This window comes from Bombina bombina, chromosome 2 (assembly GCF_027579735.1).
Source record: "Bombina bombina isolate aBomBom1 chromosome 2, aBomBom1.pri, whole genome shotgun sequence".
Taxonomy (NCBI): domain Eukaryota; kingdom Metazoa; phylum Chordata; class Amphibia; order Anura; family Bombinatoridae; genus Bombina; species Bombina bombina.
In genome coordinates, this window is record NC_069500.1 from 1063537037 (window position 1) to 1063551467 (window position 14431).

General features: G+C 38.5%; 1 protein-coding gene across 1 annotated transcript in view; it reads right to left on the bottom strand.

Annotated features, from left to right (window-relative positions):
• Positions 1–14431, bottom strand: part of LOC128650031 (histone-lysine N-methyltransferase SETD7) — a 107992-nt gene that overhangs the window by 59499 nt on the left and 34062 nt on the right. The window lies entirely within an intron of this gene.

Below are 14431 nucleotides of genomic sequence, written 5' to 3' on the forward strand. Positions count from 1 at the left end.
TGACTCAAACAACTGCACGTGTGTGAGCACAATGTTATCTATATGAAACACATGAACTAATGCCCTCTAGCTGTGAAAAACTGTCAAATACATTCAGATAAGAGGCCGCCTTCAAAGTGTTAAAAATTAGCATATGAGCCTACCTAGGTTTAGCTTTCAACTAAGAATACAAAGAGAACAAAGCAAATTTGATGATAAAAGTAAATTATAAACTTCTTTAAAATTACATGCCCTATCGGAATCATGAAATTTTAATTTGGAATTTACTATCCCTTTAAGCTTATAGAAATAGGAGTTGATTATATAAGACTTTGTTTTTTTTAATATTGTAGATTTTGACTATATTAAAAACATAATACAAATGGATTTGTGTATAATGCTGTGCTTTGTGTCAATTAGTTTCTTAGATAAGGACCAAAACAGTACTTTAGCATACAGGAGGATTTGGCAACTTGGCGATTAACAATGTAAGCAGAACACAAAGGGTTCAGAGTGCAACAACGCCTAATGGAATTACAGGAAGCAAATTAACTAGTTTAAATCACACAAGGAGGGTGCTGTGGTATAGATTCAGCCACTTCAGGCTACAAGGCGGCCCTGGAAATGCTCAGGTTTAAGATTCACAGGCCCAGACTGAAACCCTCGTTTTCCAATAACAGTATCAGAAGGTGCAAGTAAAAAAGGGAATAATTCAAGGAGATTTAGAAGCATATGTTACAGTTTCTAGATTGCAGGAGCTATACCACTAGACTAGGCGGTTTCTAAAAAGGGAGGTATAAACCAGTCCCAATCCAAAAAATTTTTTTTCATACAATATTCAATTAAGCAAAGTTTAAAAAAAAAAAAAAAAAAAAAAGAATTTGTAATGGACTCCTTTATTTCACCCTCTTTTCCTGTAATTTATATAATAAAATTGTATTTTTTCACTTCCTGAGAGGTTCAGGAGTATACTGCAGACTTCAGAATCCTGACCTTAAAAACATTCTCCACAGCAGATGCAATAAGATATTTTTCAAAAGATATGTCCCGGGTCTTAAAAACAAATTGTTTGCAAACAAAAAAAAAAACCCACTTTAAAGACAGAAAAACATGCCTTGATACAATACCATGTCACAAAACAATACCTAACAGTATAATATTTCGCACTAACCTGATGAGCGGAAAAAAAAACGAACTTTGAATATCGAGGGTGTGTTTATGTATTCCCCCATTTAAGTCAATGTAACAAAAAAAAAATCAATAAAAAACACCCTACTCGCACAAACCCGATAGTATATTCTCATGCGCACTACCCCCCCCCCCCCCCCAATTTCCTATGCAAAAATGTTTTATTGATTTACTTTTGAGACATGGAGGATTTTAATCTCAAAATTTTATCTCCACCATAATTTTAATGAATTTTGATTTAACCCTGAAATTAGCTTTACCTAAGCAGCAATTAGAAATCTGCTACTGAAGAGTTCCAAAAATAACGAAACAGGCTGTCTAGCATTAACCCGATTAAGGGATTGTTGTGCTAAAACAGTATTTGAAGCAAAAATGTTGAGACTTTGCATATCTTACCCAGAATCCTCTTGTGCATTGGTAACAATGTATATGGAGTTTTATTGGGGAAAAGCAAGTGGGGATACTTGCCTAGATGTACTAATTTCCTATGCAAAATGTATTATATATATATATATATATATATATATATATATATATATATATTTTATTTATTTATAAATACACATGTGTAGAATATGCTTTTTCATGTTTTCATCTACTTAACTGCAAAGGGTTCCAATGGACATATATACATCTGTATTTATATGTGTGTATTTGTGTCTGTCAATACATAAATATTCACATATAAATACATAGAATGCAGAAGTAGAGAAGGCGCTCAGGTAGAAAAGGATATGATGCTGAAAGTGCTATAGAAAGCACTATACTCAAAAAGAGCAAATAATGTCGAGTTCCAGGCAGCAGAGTATAAAAGAAGAACTTTATTCCATATGTTAAAAAGGACAAAACCAGGATGTCCTGTACAGAGCCAGCAGTGACTCTAACAATCAGGCAAGTGAGCTGATCCCCATGCAGACATGTTTCGTGCACCAGGTGCACTTGATCACTGCTTACCTGCTATAAATACATATGTGCACACATATGAACATTTACACACACACATATACATCTTTATGTATCTTTTTTTCTAACACGTGAGACCTCATATGTTTGAGCCCTTATAACTTTTGTGTGCAATGTTTTTTGTTAGATGGTGTTAGGAGTGCAACTGTACTTTGTAAATAATCTATTTTTTATGTGTTTTGTGCAACTTTTTGTTTCAGCGAAACAGTTAACCTGAGCTCTGAGGATACGGTAATCATAATAGCGTAAATTGCAATTGCGCTAAAGTGATTGCATCTGCTTTCAACTCTTACTACCAGTGGTAAGCCTAACGATCGCAAACACCCGCGATAAACCCCTCATCGCCTCACTCAAACATTTCCACTTCACTAGTAATCTGGCCCATTATTGGATTTGTAGTTCTTACAACTGAATTTTTGTCTGCAGAAATAGCATTGCCATTTCTTCACAGTAAAAATATGTTAAAAAATAAATAAAATAATCTACAAAACTTGAGAAATAGACCTTATTTTTCTTTTATGATAGAACATACCTCTTTAAACAACTTTCAGATTCCCATCTATTATGAAATTTACATAATTCTCTTGGTATCCTTTGTTGAAGGAGCAGCAATGCACTACTGGGAGCTAGATGAACACATTGGGTGACAAGAGGCATATATGTACAGCCACCAATAAGCAGCTAGCTCTCAGTAGTTCATTGCTGCTTTTGAGCCTACATAGGTATGTTTTTCAAAAAAGGAAATTTATGCTTATCTGATAAATTGATTTCTTATATGATACAACGAGTCCATGGATTCATCCTTTACTTGTAGGATATTATCCTCCTGCTAACAGGAAGTGTCAAAGAGCACCACAGCAAAGCTGTCTATATAGCTCCTCCCTTGACTCCACACCCCATTCATTCAACCGAAGATACAGGAAGAAAAAGGAGAAACTAAAAGGTGCAGAGGTGACTGAAGTTTTAAATAAAAAAATATAAATCGGTCTTAAATTGACAGGGTGGGCCGTGGACTCGTCGTATCATAGAAGAAATCAATTTATCAGGTAAAGCATAAATTTCCTTTTCTTCTATAAGATACGACGAGTCCACGGATTCATCCTTTACTTGTGGGATACAATACCAAAGCTACAGGACACGGATGAACGGGAGGGACAAGACAGATACCTAAACAGAAGGCACCACTGCTTGAAGAACTTTTCTCCCAAAAATAGCCTCCGAAGAAGCAAAAGTATCAAATTTGGAAAAGGTATGAAGGGAAGACCAAGTCGCAGCCTTACAAATCTGTTCAACAGAAGCATCGTTTTTAAAAGTCCATGTGGAAGCCACCGCTCTAGTAGAATGAGCTGTAATCCTTTCAGGAGGCTGCTGTCCAGCAGTCTTGTATGCCAAACGGATGATGCCTTTCAGCCAAAAAGAAGAGGTAGCCGTAGCTTTTTGACCTCTACGCTTTCCAGAATAGACAACAAACAGAGAAGATGTTTGACGGAAATCCTTAGTCGCTTGCAAGTAAAACTTCAAGGCACGAACCACGTCCAAGTTATGCATCAGACGCTCCTTCTTAGAAGAAAAGTTAGGACACAGAGAAGGAACAACAATTTCCTGATTAATATTCTTATTAGAAACAACCTTAGGAAGGAATCCAGGTTTAGTACACAAAACCACCTTATCAGAATGGAAGATAAGGCGAGTCGCATTGTAACGCAGATAGCTCAGAAACTCTTCGAGCAGAAGAGATAGCAACTAAAAACAGAACTTTCCAATATAGAAGTTTAATATCTATGGAATGCATGGGTTCAAACGGAACCCCTTGAAGAACATTAAGAACTAAATTCAAACACCATGGCAGAGCAACAGGTTTAAACACTGGCGGATGTCCCAGACGTTCAGTCGTTTTGTCAGGCTTTGGTTAGAATTAAGCCTGACGCTTGTGTAGTAAGATTGACAAAGCAGAAATCTGTCCCTTTAAGGAACTAACTGATAACCCCTTCTCCAATCCTTCTTGGAGAAAGGACAAAATCCTAGGAATCCTGATCCTACTCAATGAGTAGCCTTTGGATTCGCACCAATAACGATATTTACGCCATATCTTATGATAAATTTTCCTAGTGACAGGCTTTCGAGCCTGAATCAAGGTATCTATGACCGACTCAGAGAATCCCTGCTTAGATAAAATCAAGCCTTCAATCTCCAGGCAGTCAGCCAAAGAGAAACTAGATTTGGATGTTGGAACGGACCCTGAATGAGAAGGTCCTGTCTCAGAGGCAGTTTTAACGGTGGCAGAGATGACATGTCCACCAGATCTGCATACCAAGCCCTGCGTGGCCACGCAGGCGCTATCAAGATTACCGAAGCCCTCTCCTGTTTGATTCTGGCAATCAGACGAGGAAGGAGAGGAAAAGGAGGAAACACATAAGCCAGGTTGAACGACCATGGTACTGCTAGAGCATCTATCAGTACTGCTTGAGGATCCCTTGATCTGGACCCGTAACAAGGAAGTAAACACCTCCGGATGGAGCTCCCACTCCCCCGGATGAAAAGTCTGACGACTTTGAAAATCCGCTTCCCAGTTCTCCACTCCTGGGATATAGATTGCTGATAGATGGCAAGAGTGAGTCTCTGCCCATCTAATTATTTTGGAAACCTCTATCATCGCTAGAGAACTCTGTTCCCCCTTGATGATTGATATATGCTACAGTTGTGATATTGTCCGACTGGAATCTTATGAATTTGGCCGAAGCCAGCTGAGGCCACGCCTGAAGCGCGTTGAATATCGCTCTCAGTTCCAGAATATTTATTGGTAGTAAGGACTCCTCCTGAGTCCACACACCCTGAGCCTTCAGGGAATTCCAGACTGCACCCCAGCCCAAGAGGTTGGCGTCTGTCATCACTATGACCCATGCTGGCCTGCGGAAACACATTCGCTGGGACAGATGATCCTGTGACAACCACCAAAGAAGAGAGTCTCTGGTCTCTTGATCCAGATTTATCTGAGCAGATAAATTTGCATAATTCCCATTCCACTGTCTGAGCATGCATAGTTGTAGTGGTCTGAGATGCAAGCGAGCAAACGGAACTATGTCCATTGCCGCTACCATTAGTCCGATTACCTCCATACACTGAGACACTGACGGTCAGGAACGGAATGAAGTGCTCGGCAAGTGGTTAAGATCTTTGATTTTCTGACCTCCGTCAGAAAAATTTTCATCTCTACCAAGTCTATCAGAGTTCCTAGGAATGGAACTCTTGTAAGAGGAACAAGAGAACTCTTTTTTATGTTCACCTTCCACCCGTGAGATCTTAGAAAAGCCAACACGATGTCAGTGTGAGATTTGGCTAGATGGTAAGTTGACGCCTGAATCAAAATATCATCCAGATAGGGCGCCACTGCTATGCCCCGCAGCCTTAGAACCGCCAGAAGGGACCCTAGCACCTTTGTGAAAATTCTGGGAGGAAGGGCCACAAACTGGTAATGTTTGTCCAGGAAGGTGAACCTGAGGAACTAGTGATGATCTTTGTGGATAGGAATATGAAGATACGCATCCTTCAAATCCACGGTGGTCATATATTGACCCTCCTGGATCATTGGTAAAATTGTCCGAATGGTCTCCATCTTGAAGGATGGGACCCTGAGAAATTTCTTTAGAATTTTGAGATCTAAAATCGGTCTGAAGGTTCCCTCTTTTTTGGGAACCACGAACAGATTGGAGTAAAACCCCTGCCCCTGTTCTGCTTTTGGAACTGGGTAGATTACACCCATAATATATAGGTCTTCTACACAGCGTAAGAACGCCTCTCTTTTTGTCTGGTTTACAGACAAACGTGAAAGATGAAATCTCCCCCTTGGAGGAGAAACTTTGAATTCTAGATGATACCACTGGGTCACGATTTCTAAAGCCCAGGAATCCTGAGCGTCTCTTGCCCAAGCATGAGCGAAGAGAGAAAGTCTGCCCCCTACTAGATCCGGTCCCGGATCGGGGGCTGCACCTTCATGCTGTCTTGGTCTGCAGGCTTCTTGGCCTGTTTACCTTTATTCCAGGTCTGGTTAGGTCTCCAGACTGACTTGGATTGAGCAAAATTCCCCATCTGCTTTGTGGCAGGGGAGGAAGTAGAGGGTCCACCTATAAAGTTTTGAAAGGAACGAAAATTATTTTGTTTGGCCCTCATTCTATTTGTCTTGTCCTGAGGAAGGGCATGTCAGAAATGATCTCCTTCAGTTCAGGCCTGAATAGTGTTTTACCTTTGAAAGGAATAGCTAACAGCTTAGATTTTGATGACACATCAGCAGACCAGGGACTTAAGCCATAACGCTCTACGCGCTAAAATGGCAAAACCTGAATTCTTTGCCGCTAATTTAGCCATTTGAAAAAGCGGCATCTGTAATAAAAGAATTAGCTAGCTTGAGAGCCTTAATTCTATCTAAAATATCATCTAATGGAGTCTCAACCTTAAGAGACTCTTCTAGAGCCTTGAACCAAAAAGCGGCTGCAGTAGTTACAGGAACAATGCACGCTATAGGACGTAGAAGAAAACCCTGATGAATAAACAATTTCTTTAGAAGACTCTCTAATTTTTTATCCATAGGATCTTTAAGCATACAACTATACCTATTGAGGACAGTTGTGCTTTCAGCCAGGGTAGAAATAGCTCCCTCCACCTTAGGGACCGTCTGCCACGAATCCCGAATGGTGTCAGATATGGGAAACATTTTCTTAAAAGTAGGAGGGGGAGAGAACGGAATGCCTGGTCTATCCCATTCCTTAGTAACAATGTCCGAAATCCTCTTAGGGACTGGAAAAACATTAGTGTAAGTAGGGACCTCTAGATATCTATCCATTTTACACAATTTCTCTGGTGGAATTACAATAGGGTCACAATCATCCAGAGTTGCTAAAATCTCCCTGAGCAACAAGCGGAGGTGTTCAAGCTTAAACTTAAAGGGCCACTAAACCCAAAATCTTTCTTTCATGATTCAGATAGAGAATAGAAATTTAAACATTACAATTTACTTCCATTATTTATTTTGCTTCATTTTTTAAATATCCTTAGTTGAAGAAAAAGCAATGCACATGGTGAGCCAATCACACAATGCTTCTATGTGCAGCAACCAATCAGCAGCTATTGAGCATATCTAGATATGCTTTTCATCAAAGAATATCAAGAGAATAAAACAAATTAGATAATATAAGTAAATTAGAAAGATGTTTAAAATTGCATTCTCTTTCTAAATCATAAAAGAAAAAATGTGGGTGGCATGTCCCTTTAAAGGCCGTCATATCTGAGTCTGTTTGAGGGAACATCTTTCCTGAATCAGAAAGCTCTCCCTCAGACAGCAATTCCCCCACCCCCAAATCAGAACACTGTGAGGGTACATCGGAGATGGCCAACAAAGCATCAGAGGGCTCAGCATTTACTCTAATACCGGACCTACTGCGCTTACCCTGCAAACCAGGCAGTTTAGATAGTAGATACACAAAAAGAAGCTGAAGGAGCGCCTAACCAAAGACAAGGTCTAAAAACAAATGTTAAGTTTAAAAACAAAGAGTAATGGGGATGTGGTATATGTCTTAAAAAGTTTGTATATTTAATAACATTAATTACATAAAATATGTATCACAAAATAATGCATGGATCCATGACTTGATAACTACAATCTTAAAATACACCTAATATAAAATGGTAGAACCTATGTTCTTTAAAATATGACAGTCAGATGAGAACAGTTGAAATAAAAACAACAGACGTACAATCAATATGAAATATAGAAAACATACAAAACAAAAGAAAAAACAGTGAATATGAGGCAATCAATGCCAAGTGTATGCACGTTAGTACATAAGTTCATCAAGTGATAACTCAGTTCTCCTCCTAAGTGTTGTCCAAAGTGCAAGTGCAGAAAAAAAATGATGATGTAAAATCCTCAATGTAAATGCTGTGTTCAAAAAATCTCAAATATTGCAGAAATGTGAAAAAATGTGACAAAAAAAATAAATAAAATAAAAATGAATACGGGGGGGACGGAGCCTACTTCCAAAGCGGCAAGACGCATCTTGATGAAGCTCCAGGAAAAATACAGATTTTTATTAAAACTTATTATAGTGGACAATCCGTTTTCATACCAGTGAGGTAACTACTGTGTTAAGAGGGAATAAATCCTATGAGCGGATACTTTGATTGTGTTTGGCCTATGCTCTTTGGAACAGCTGTGTAGCGGACTCTCTCACAGGCCTAAGGGACATTTTACCGCCTGAAGCGTTTGTATTGTGAGGTAACCACAAGAAAACGGGCCCTGTGCAGAGTAAGCAGCACAGGTCTGGGGCTGCCGTTCATAACCCCCCCCCCCCCCCCCCAACTCCGGGGTTACGATATCCTGAAATAGGATAATTAATCAACTACAAGTGGAGTCTAACAACGATCCCCTCATTGCAACAAAAGAGGCCCCGTCACAAACATGGAGGAGCAGTATCTTGAAGCAACTCTGACAAAGCTGCTGGAAGATCATTTTGCAAAGCTCCGGCTGATCAGCAGATGCTTTACTAAAAAGTACGCCTTTCCAGAGGAGGAAAAAGCTGACCTCACTGTTCCCCACCGGAGTATAAGGCAAGTCACCGGTAATAAGTTCCAGGCTGCTGAACCTCGTGTGCTACTAGATAAGGGTGGCGAGACCAAGGGTGATGTAGCCACACAACAAATAAATCGATTCAGTGGCCATATTGGATGCTTCCCTTACACCTAGTTCTAGGCTGGCCCCAGCTATTACCTACGGATCTCAGATCAAGCTTGGGCAGGTTGGTGACGCAGCGGTCCCCAAGATAGAGAGACTTACCTATCATTCTAGGATCCCTTTTCAGACAGGAACTGCCCTCCGCAATACTAATGCTGCAAAGCTGTATAAGACCGGGCACATTGATCTTAACCCGGGTACTAGTCAGGCCGCAGCCTGGGGCACTAGTAGGTCCGATATTAGCACAGGGAACCTCTCTGTTTCCAAGGAGTCAGGGGATTCCCCTCTTGGCACACAAATAGTGGAGAGAAGTCTACATGAGTATAGGAGGAAGACCCATGCCGGATCCGACACACCGCATCAAAATGCCTCAGATGCATGGAACCAACCTTTAGAGAGACTTTCTCCCCAATTCAAAGCCAAAGGCAGGCAGCAGGATATGCTTTGGCGGCGGACAATGGATACTGAGAATATCCTTTTTACCAGATGCGGCTTACAATACAAGGCTGCACTTGCTGGGACTCTTGTTTGTTTGTCTACAAACCCTGCAGATGGAACTTTTCTTGTGAGAGCCGGCATGGGATAAGGTGCTTACGGTGAACGGATTTTTCGGCTGTTATGCCCCTTGGAAACTCTATTGTCTAACCAACGTCCCCTAAATATATTATAAGTACTGAATGGACTAATGGACACAAACCAGTCTGGCTTATCTCAACACATGGTTGTATATATTTAGATAAGTTTAATAGTTCATAATATACTAATATGGCACTGTTAGTTAATTCTACTTGAGTAGTGTTTATGTGCATATACATTTAGTTCCACTTTCTGGATGAGCTTGATATGTTACTATGCTGAATTTCCTGACATACTGGTTAAAGCACACTTAGGAGCCGATTGTTTGCAGAATGACTATTATCCTCTCTCCTTTTATTTATTGTTTCTAAGCAATATGGCGAACTGCCAGCGGCCGAGGCAGGGCTCCTACACTAGATTAAAGGAGATAGTTTATACCATGGTACGTGTTTTGAAGGAGACATCCCATGCATGTATTTGTTTGGCTCTCTTGCTAATACCCCAAAATTCTAGCACTTACCTTTATGTCACGTGCATGTTTTTGGAATATGTATATGGGTCACAACCCATCTGCCTATCTTAAGCAAAGAGTATAGTAAACATTGGATCAGAGCTATTTGATATAGGACTACCTCTGAAAATTGTCCCTAACACTCTCCTCACTACTTGCTCCTAGTATATACTCCTGTATATAATTGTTCTTCTGCCCCTTCTCTCCCCACCTACATTTAAGACACAAGCTGTATCGCCCCCACTGCCTTCTAGCTAGTAAGTTGAGGTCATTAGTTTTATAAAATTGTACTTGCCAATGAATATGAGAGGTTTTAGGTCAGTTTCTAAATGAGCACACTCAAGATGTCAGCACCCTGTTTTACATTTGTTTGCATTTGTCTACCACATAGAATACAAGACATACTATTGTTTATAAGGGTCCCTAGACACTCTTTATAGAAGATTATAGCGTTTGTTTGTTTTTTTCTCTCTCTGTCAGAGCCCATACTACTTGCACATGAAAACTTGTTATATAAATATGTTCTATAAAATTTAAAATAGAGGTTTATTAGTGGGGTCCCAAAAGTGGTCCCCTACTGTCCATAGCTGTCTTCTGTAGCTTCATGCCATGCTGTGAGGTCCAAAAGTGGCCTCTGATATCACCTAGAAGACACATTATTCTTTGAGCATACATGATGTTTGCTGTTTTATTTTACTCAATGCCATATAGCTATGTTTTGTGTATTAAGGTTTCATAACTTGCTACTGTACAATTCAAAACAATTTTTTTTATATTGATTTTATTGAAAGGCATTATTTGTATGTATTGAACTAAACTTCAATAAAAAATTAAAAAAAAATGAATACAGCTGTGTATATCCAGAAACCAATGAGTGATGCAAAAATCAAAGTTAAAATTGGTTTTTGGATATACACAGCTGTATTCATTTTTAATATATTTTTAATATTTTTTGTCAAATTTTTTCACATTTCTGCAATATTTGAGATTTTTGGAACACAGCATTTACATTGTGGATTTTACATCATCATTTTTTTCTGCACTTGCACTTTGGACAACACTTAGGAGGAGAACTGAGTTATTACTTGATGAACTTATGTACTAACGTGCATTGATTGCCTCATATTCACTGTTTTTTCTTTTGTTTTGTATGTTTTCTATATTTCATATTGATTGTACGTCTGTTGTTTTTATTTCAACTGTTCTCATCTGACTGTCATATTTTAAAGAACATAGGTTCTACCATTTTATATTAGGTGTATTTTAAGATTGTAGTTATCAAGTCATGGATCCATGCATTATTTTGTGATACATATTTTATGTAATTAATGTTATTAAATATACAAACTTTTTAAGACATATACCACATCCCCATTACTCTTTGTTTTTAAACTTAACATTTGTTTTTAGACCTTGCCTTTGGTTAGGCGCTCCTTCAGCTTTTTTGTGTGTATTTACTTGTATTGTGGGTGGCTAGGGACCCACTCTGTTAAGGAGCTAGAGGTCATTCATCTAGTGCTGTAGGATATTTGCTAACATTCTATCAGTTTAGATAGTAGACATAACTGCGGCCATATCTTGCAGGGTGAAAGAATTAGACGCACTAGAAGTACTTGGCGTCGCTTGGGCGGGCGTTAAAGGTTGTGACACTTGGGGAGAAGTAGATGGCATAACCTGATTCTCTTCTGACTGAGAATCATCCTGAGACATACTTTTATCAGCTAAAATATATTCTTTGCAATGCAAGGACCTTTCGGTACATGAGGGACACATTTTAAGTGGGGGTTCCACAATGGCTCCTATACACATGGAACATTGAATTTCATCAATGTCAGACATGTTAAAACAGGCTAGTAATGACCACAAACAGACTTGAAAACACTTTATTTTATGAAAAAAATAATCTGAAAAACCGGTACTGCGCCTTTAAGAGAAAAAAAGAATACAATTTTTCCAAAACTGCTTTAAAATGATAAAATTACCACAATTTTATGATAAATGCATCCCAACTTGTCAGCTAAGATTGCCCCACAAGCAAAGGAATACTTAACCCTTACCAAAAAAACGTTGTGCTATAAAACATTAAAATCAAACAAAAACACCCCCTGCACCTCGCCACAGCCTTGCTGTGGCGCCTACCTGCCCTCAGAGGTCTGTAAAATCGGGTTAACCCTTCGATTAGGCCCACACGATCTCTGAAAGGCCCACCGGAGTTGGAGCTTGCTGCTTGTCTGGGAAAAACAACTGCGCAACTGAGGGGCGAAAATAGGCCCCGTCCATCTCATTCAATGTCTCACAGCCTAAAATAACCACACCAGAGCGGTCTAAAACCTAGCCATGTGGGTCCATAAACCCCTTAAGTGAAGCCATGTGTACCCTCCATCCATAAATAAAGTAAAAAACGTTTCCATAAAAAACGTTATCTGTAACTCCCAACATAGAAACGTTTGCCCACAAACATCATATCATCAGTGTCAACCATTTTTTTATAGCCCAATATACAGGTCCAGTAATACCCCTCTGTATACATTAGGATTACTGCTTACCCTTTCCCTCATGGGGATACTCTCAGCCAATTCAGAAATAACACAATCTCTCCAGAAAAAAAAATGACTGAACATACCTCAATGCTTGTAGCATGAAAAACGTTCCTCACAATGAAGTTTCTTAAGTACTCCTTAGACATTCTGTGGGAACTACTCTGGATCTTAGTAACAACTGCTAAGATCATCAGTCTCCAGGCAGAAATCTTCATCCATCTGCTGCCTGGGAGAAAATAGCACTCACCGGTACCATTTAAAATAAAAAAGATCTTGCTTGAAGAAAATAAAAACTAACATTTTATCACCTCTTTCACTTTACCCTTCCTATTACTTAGAGTAGGCAAAGAGAATGACTGGGGGGTGGAGTCAAGGGAGGAGCTATATAAACAGCTTTGCTGTGGTGCTCTTTGCCACTTCCTGTTAGCAGGAGGATAATATCCCACAAGTAAAGGATGAATCCGTGTACTCATCGTATCTTATAGAAGAAAAAAGAAAACCAAGAGAACAAATAAATTAGATAACATACTGTAAGTACATAGGAAAGTTATTCAAATTGCATGTTCTATCTGAATCATGAAAGTTTAATTTTGACTTTACTTATTCTTTATTTTTTTTATTACATAGTGTTACTATGAGTGTAACTGTACTTTTAAATGTATTTTTGATGTGTTTTGTGACACTTTTTTTGTTTGTTGAAACAGTTAACCAGAGGTCTAAGGTCACGCTATCCTGATGTGCATTAAATTAAAATAAAAAGGTGTTGATAAGAATTTGTATGGGCAAAAAAATGAAAGGTTTCTTCCCCTGTTATAGCTGTGTGCTTGCAAATATAACAATAAAAGAAACGTCATTTCCTCCACAACCAGGAATTATAAATTTGAAATTGAAGATATTATACGTTGCACTGATAAAAAAAGGTATTATATACCTTATACAGTGCCCTTGTATGAAGCAATATTTAGGTCAGACCCAAAGCACCTTGAGGGACAGAGTGAGGGAACACCTCTATAATATTAAGCATTGCTTAGAAGGCATTTATTGTCTAAACATTTTAAAGAAGCACATAATGGGAAAGCAAAAGGTCTCCAATTTTGGGGACTTAAGAAAGTTTATAAAGCTACAAGAGGAGGGGATTTTAATACAAACATTTTATACTATGAGGCGGAACAAATTTATAATTTTGGTTAATCCTGAGGGTCTCAATGCGGAACTTGATTTAAATCCCTTTTTGCATAATTGATCTCCTATAAGGATTAGTTAGGGATTCAGTTCTATCAAGGATTGTAGGGTTTAATTAATTTATTGTATTTTCTTTTATAACCTAAATTTTAAATATAATTCAAAAAAATGTTTTTACATTTTTAAAATACCAATTCAAAATATCTAACACATATGTATACTCCTTTTCTAACTTCCTCCCTATATATACACATTTTTTAACATCTATATGAATAACATTAATTTATTGGATATAATTACAGTTTTTTGTATAGACAAATGTGTGTATATATTTATGTATTTTTAGTAAAAAAAAAAATGTATCGATTGGCTTTAATAATTATAAGTACACCTTTTGAACATCCATTGATTACAACGTACGTGTACCAATGCAGGGATATATGTTCAGTTTAAATAAAATGGGACTAAGTGATTGGTCCATCCAATACACAAGAGAACTATAAAAAAGGCAAAAGAGGCATAACAGAAGCATCTTCATAAAGGCATTGACTGGCTGAAGTGTAGATGCGACTATTTGATTGACAATTGTTTCTGTTTTTGGAAGCAGAGCACTCTGCATATTCAATAGACTGCTGGATACTTTTGGACACTGTTTGAATATTACTGCTAACGATATAGCGACGTTTTGGGGTCACAGCCCCTTATTCATGCTTGTGGGGCTGTGACCCTGAAACGTCGCTGTTTTGTATCAATAAATTGCTATAAAGA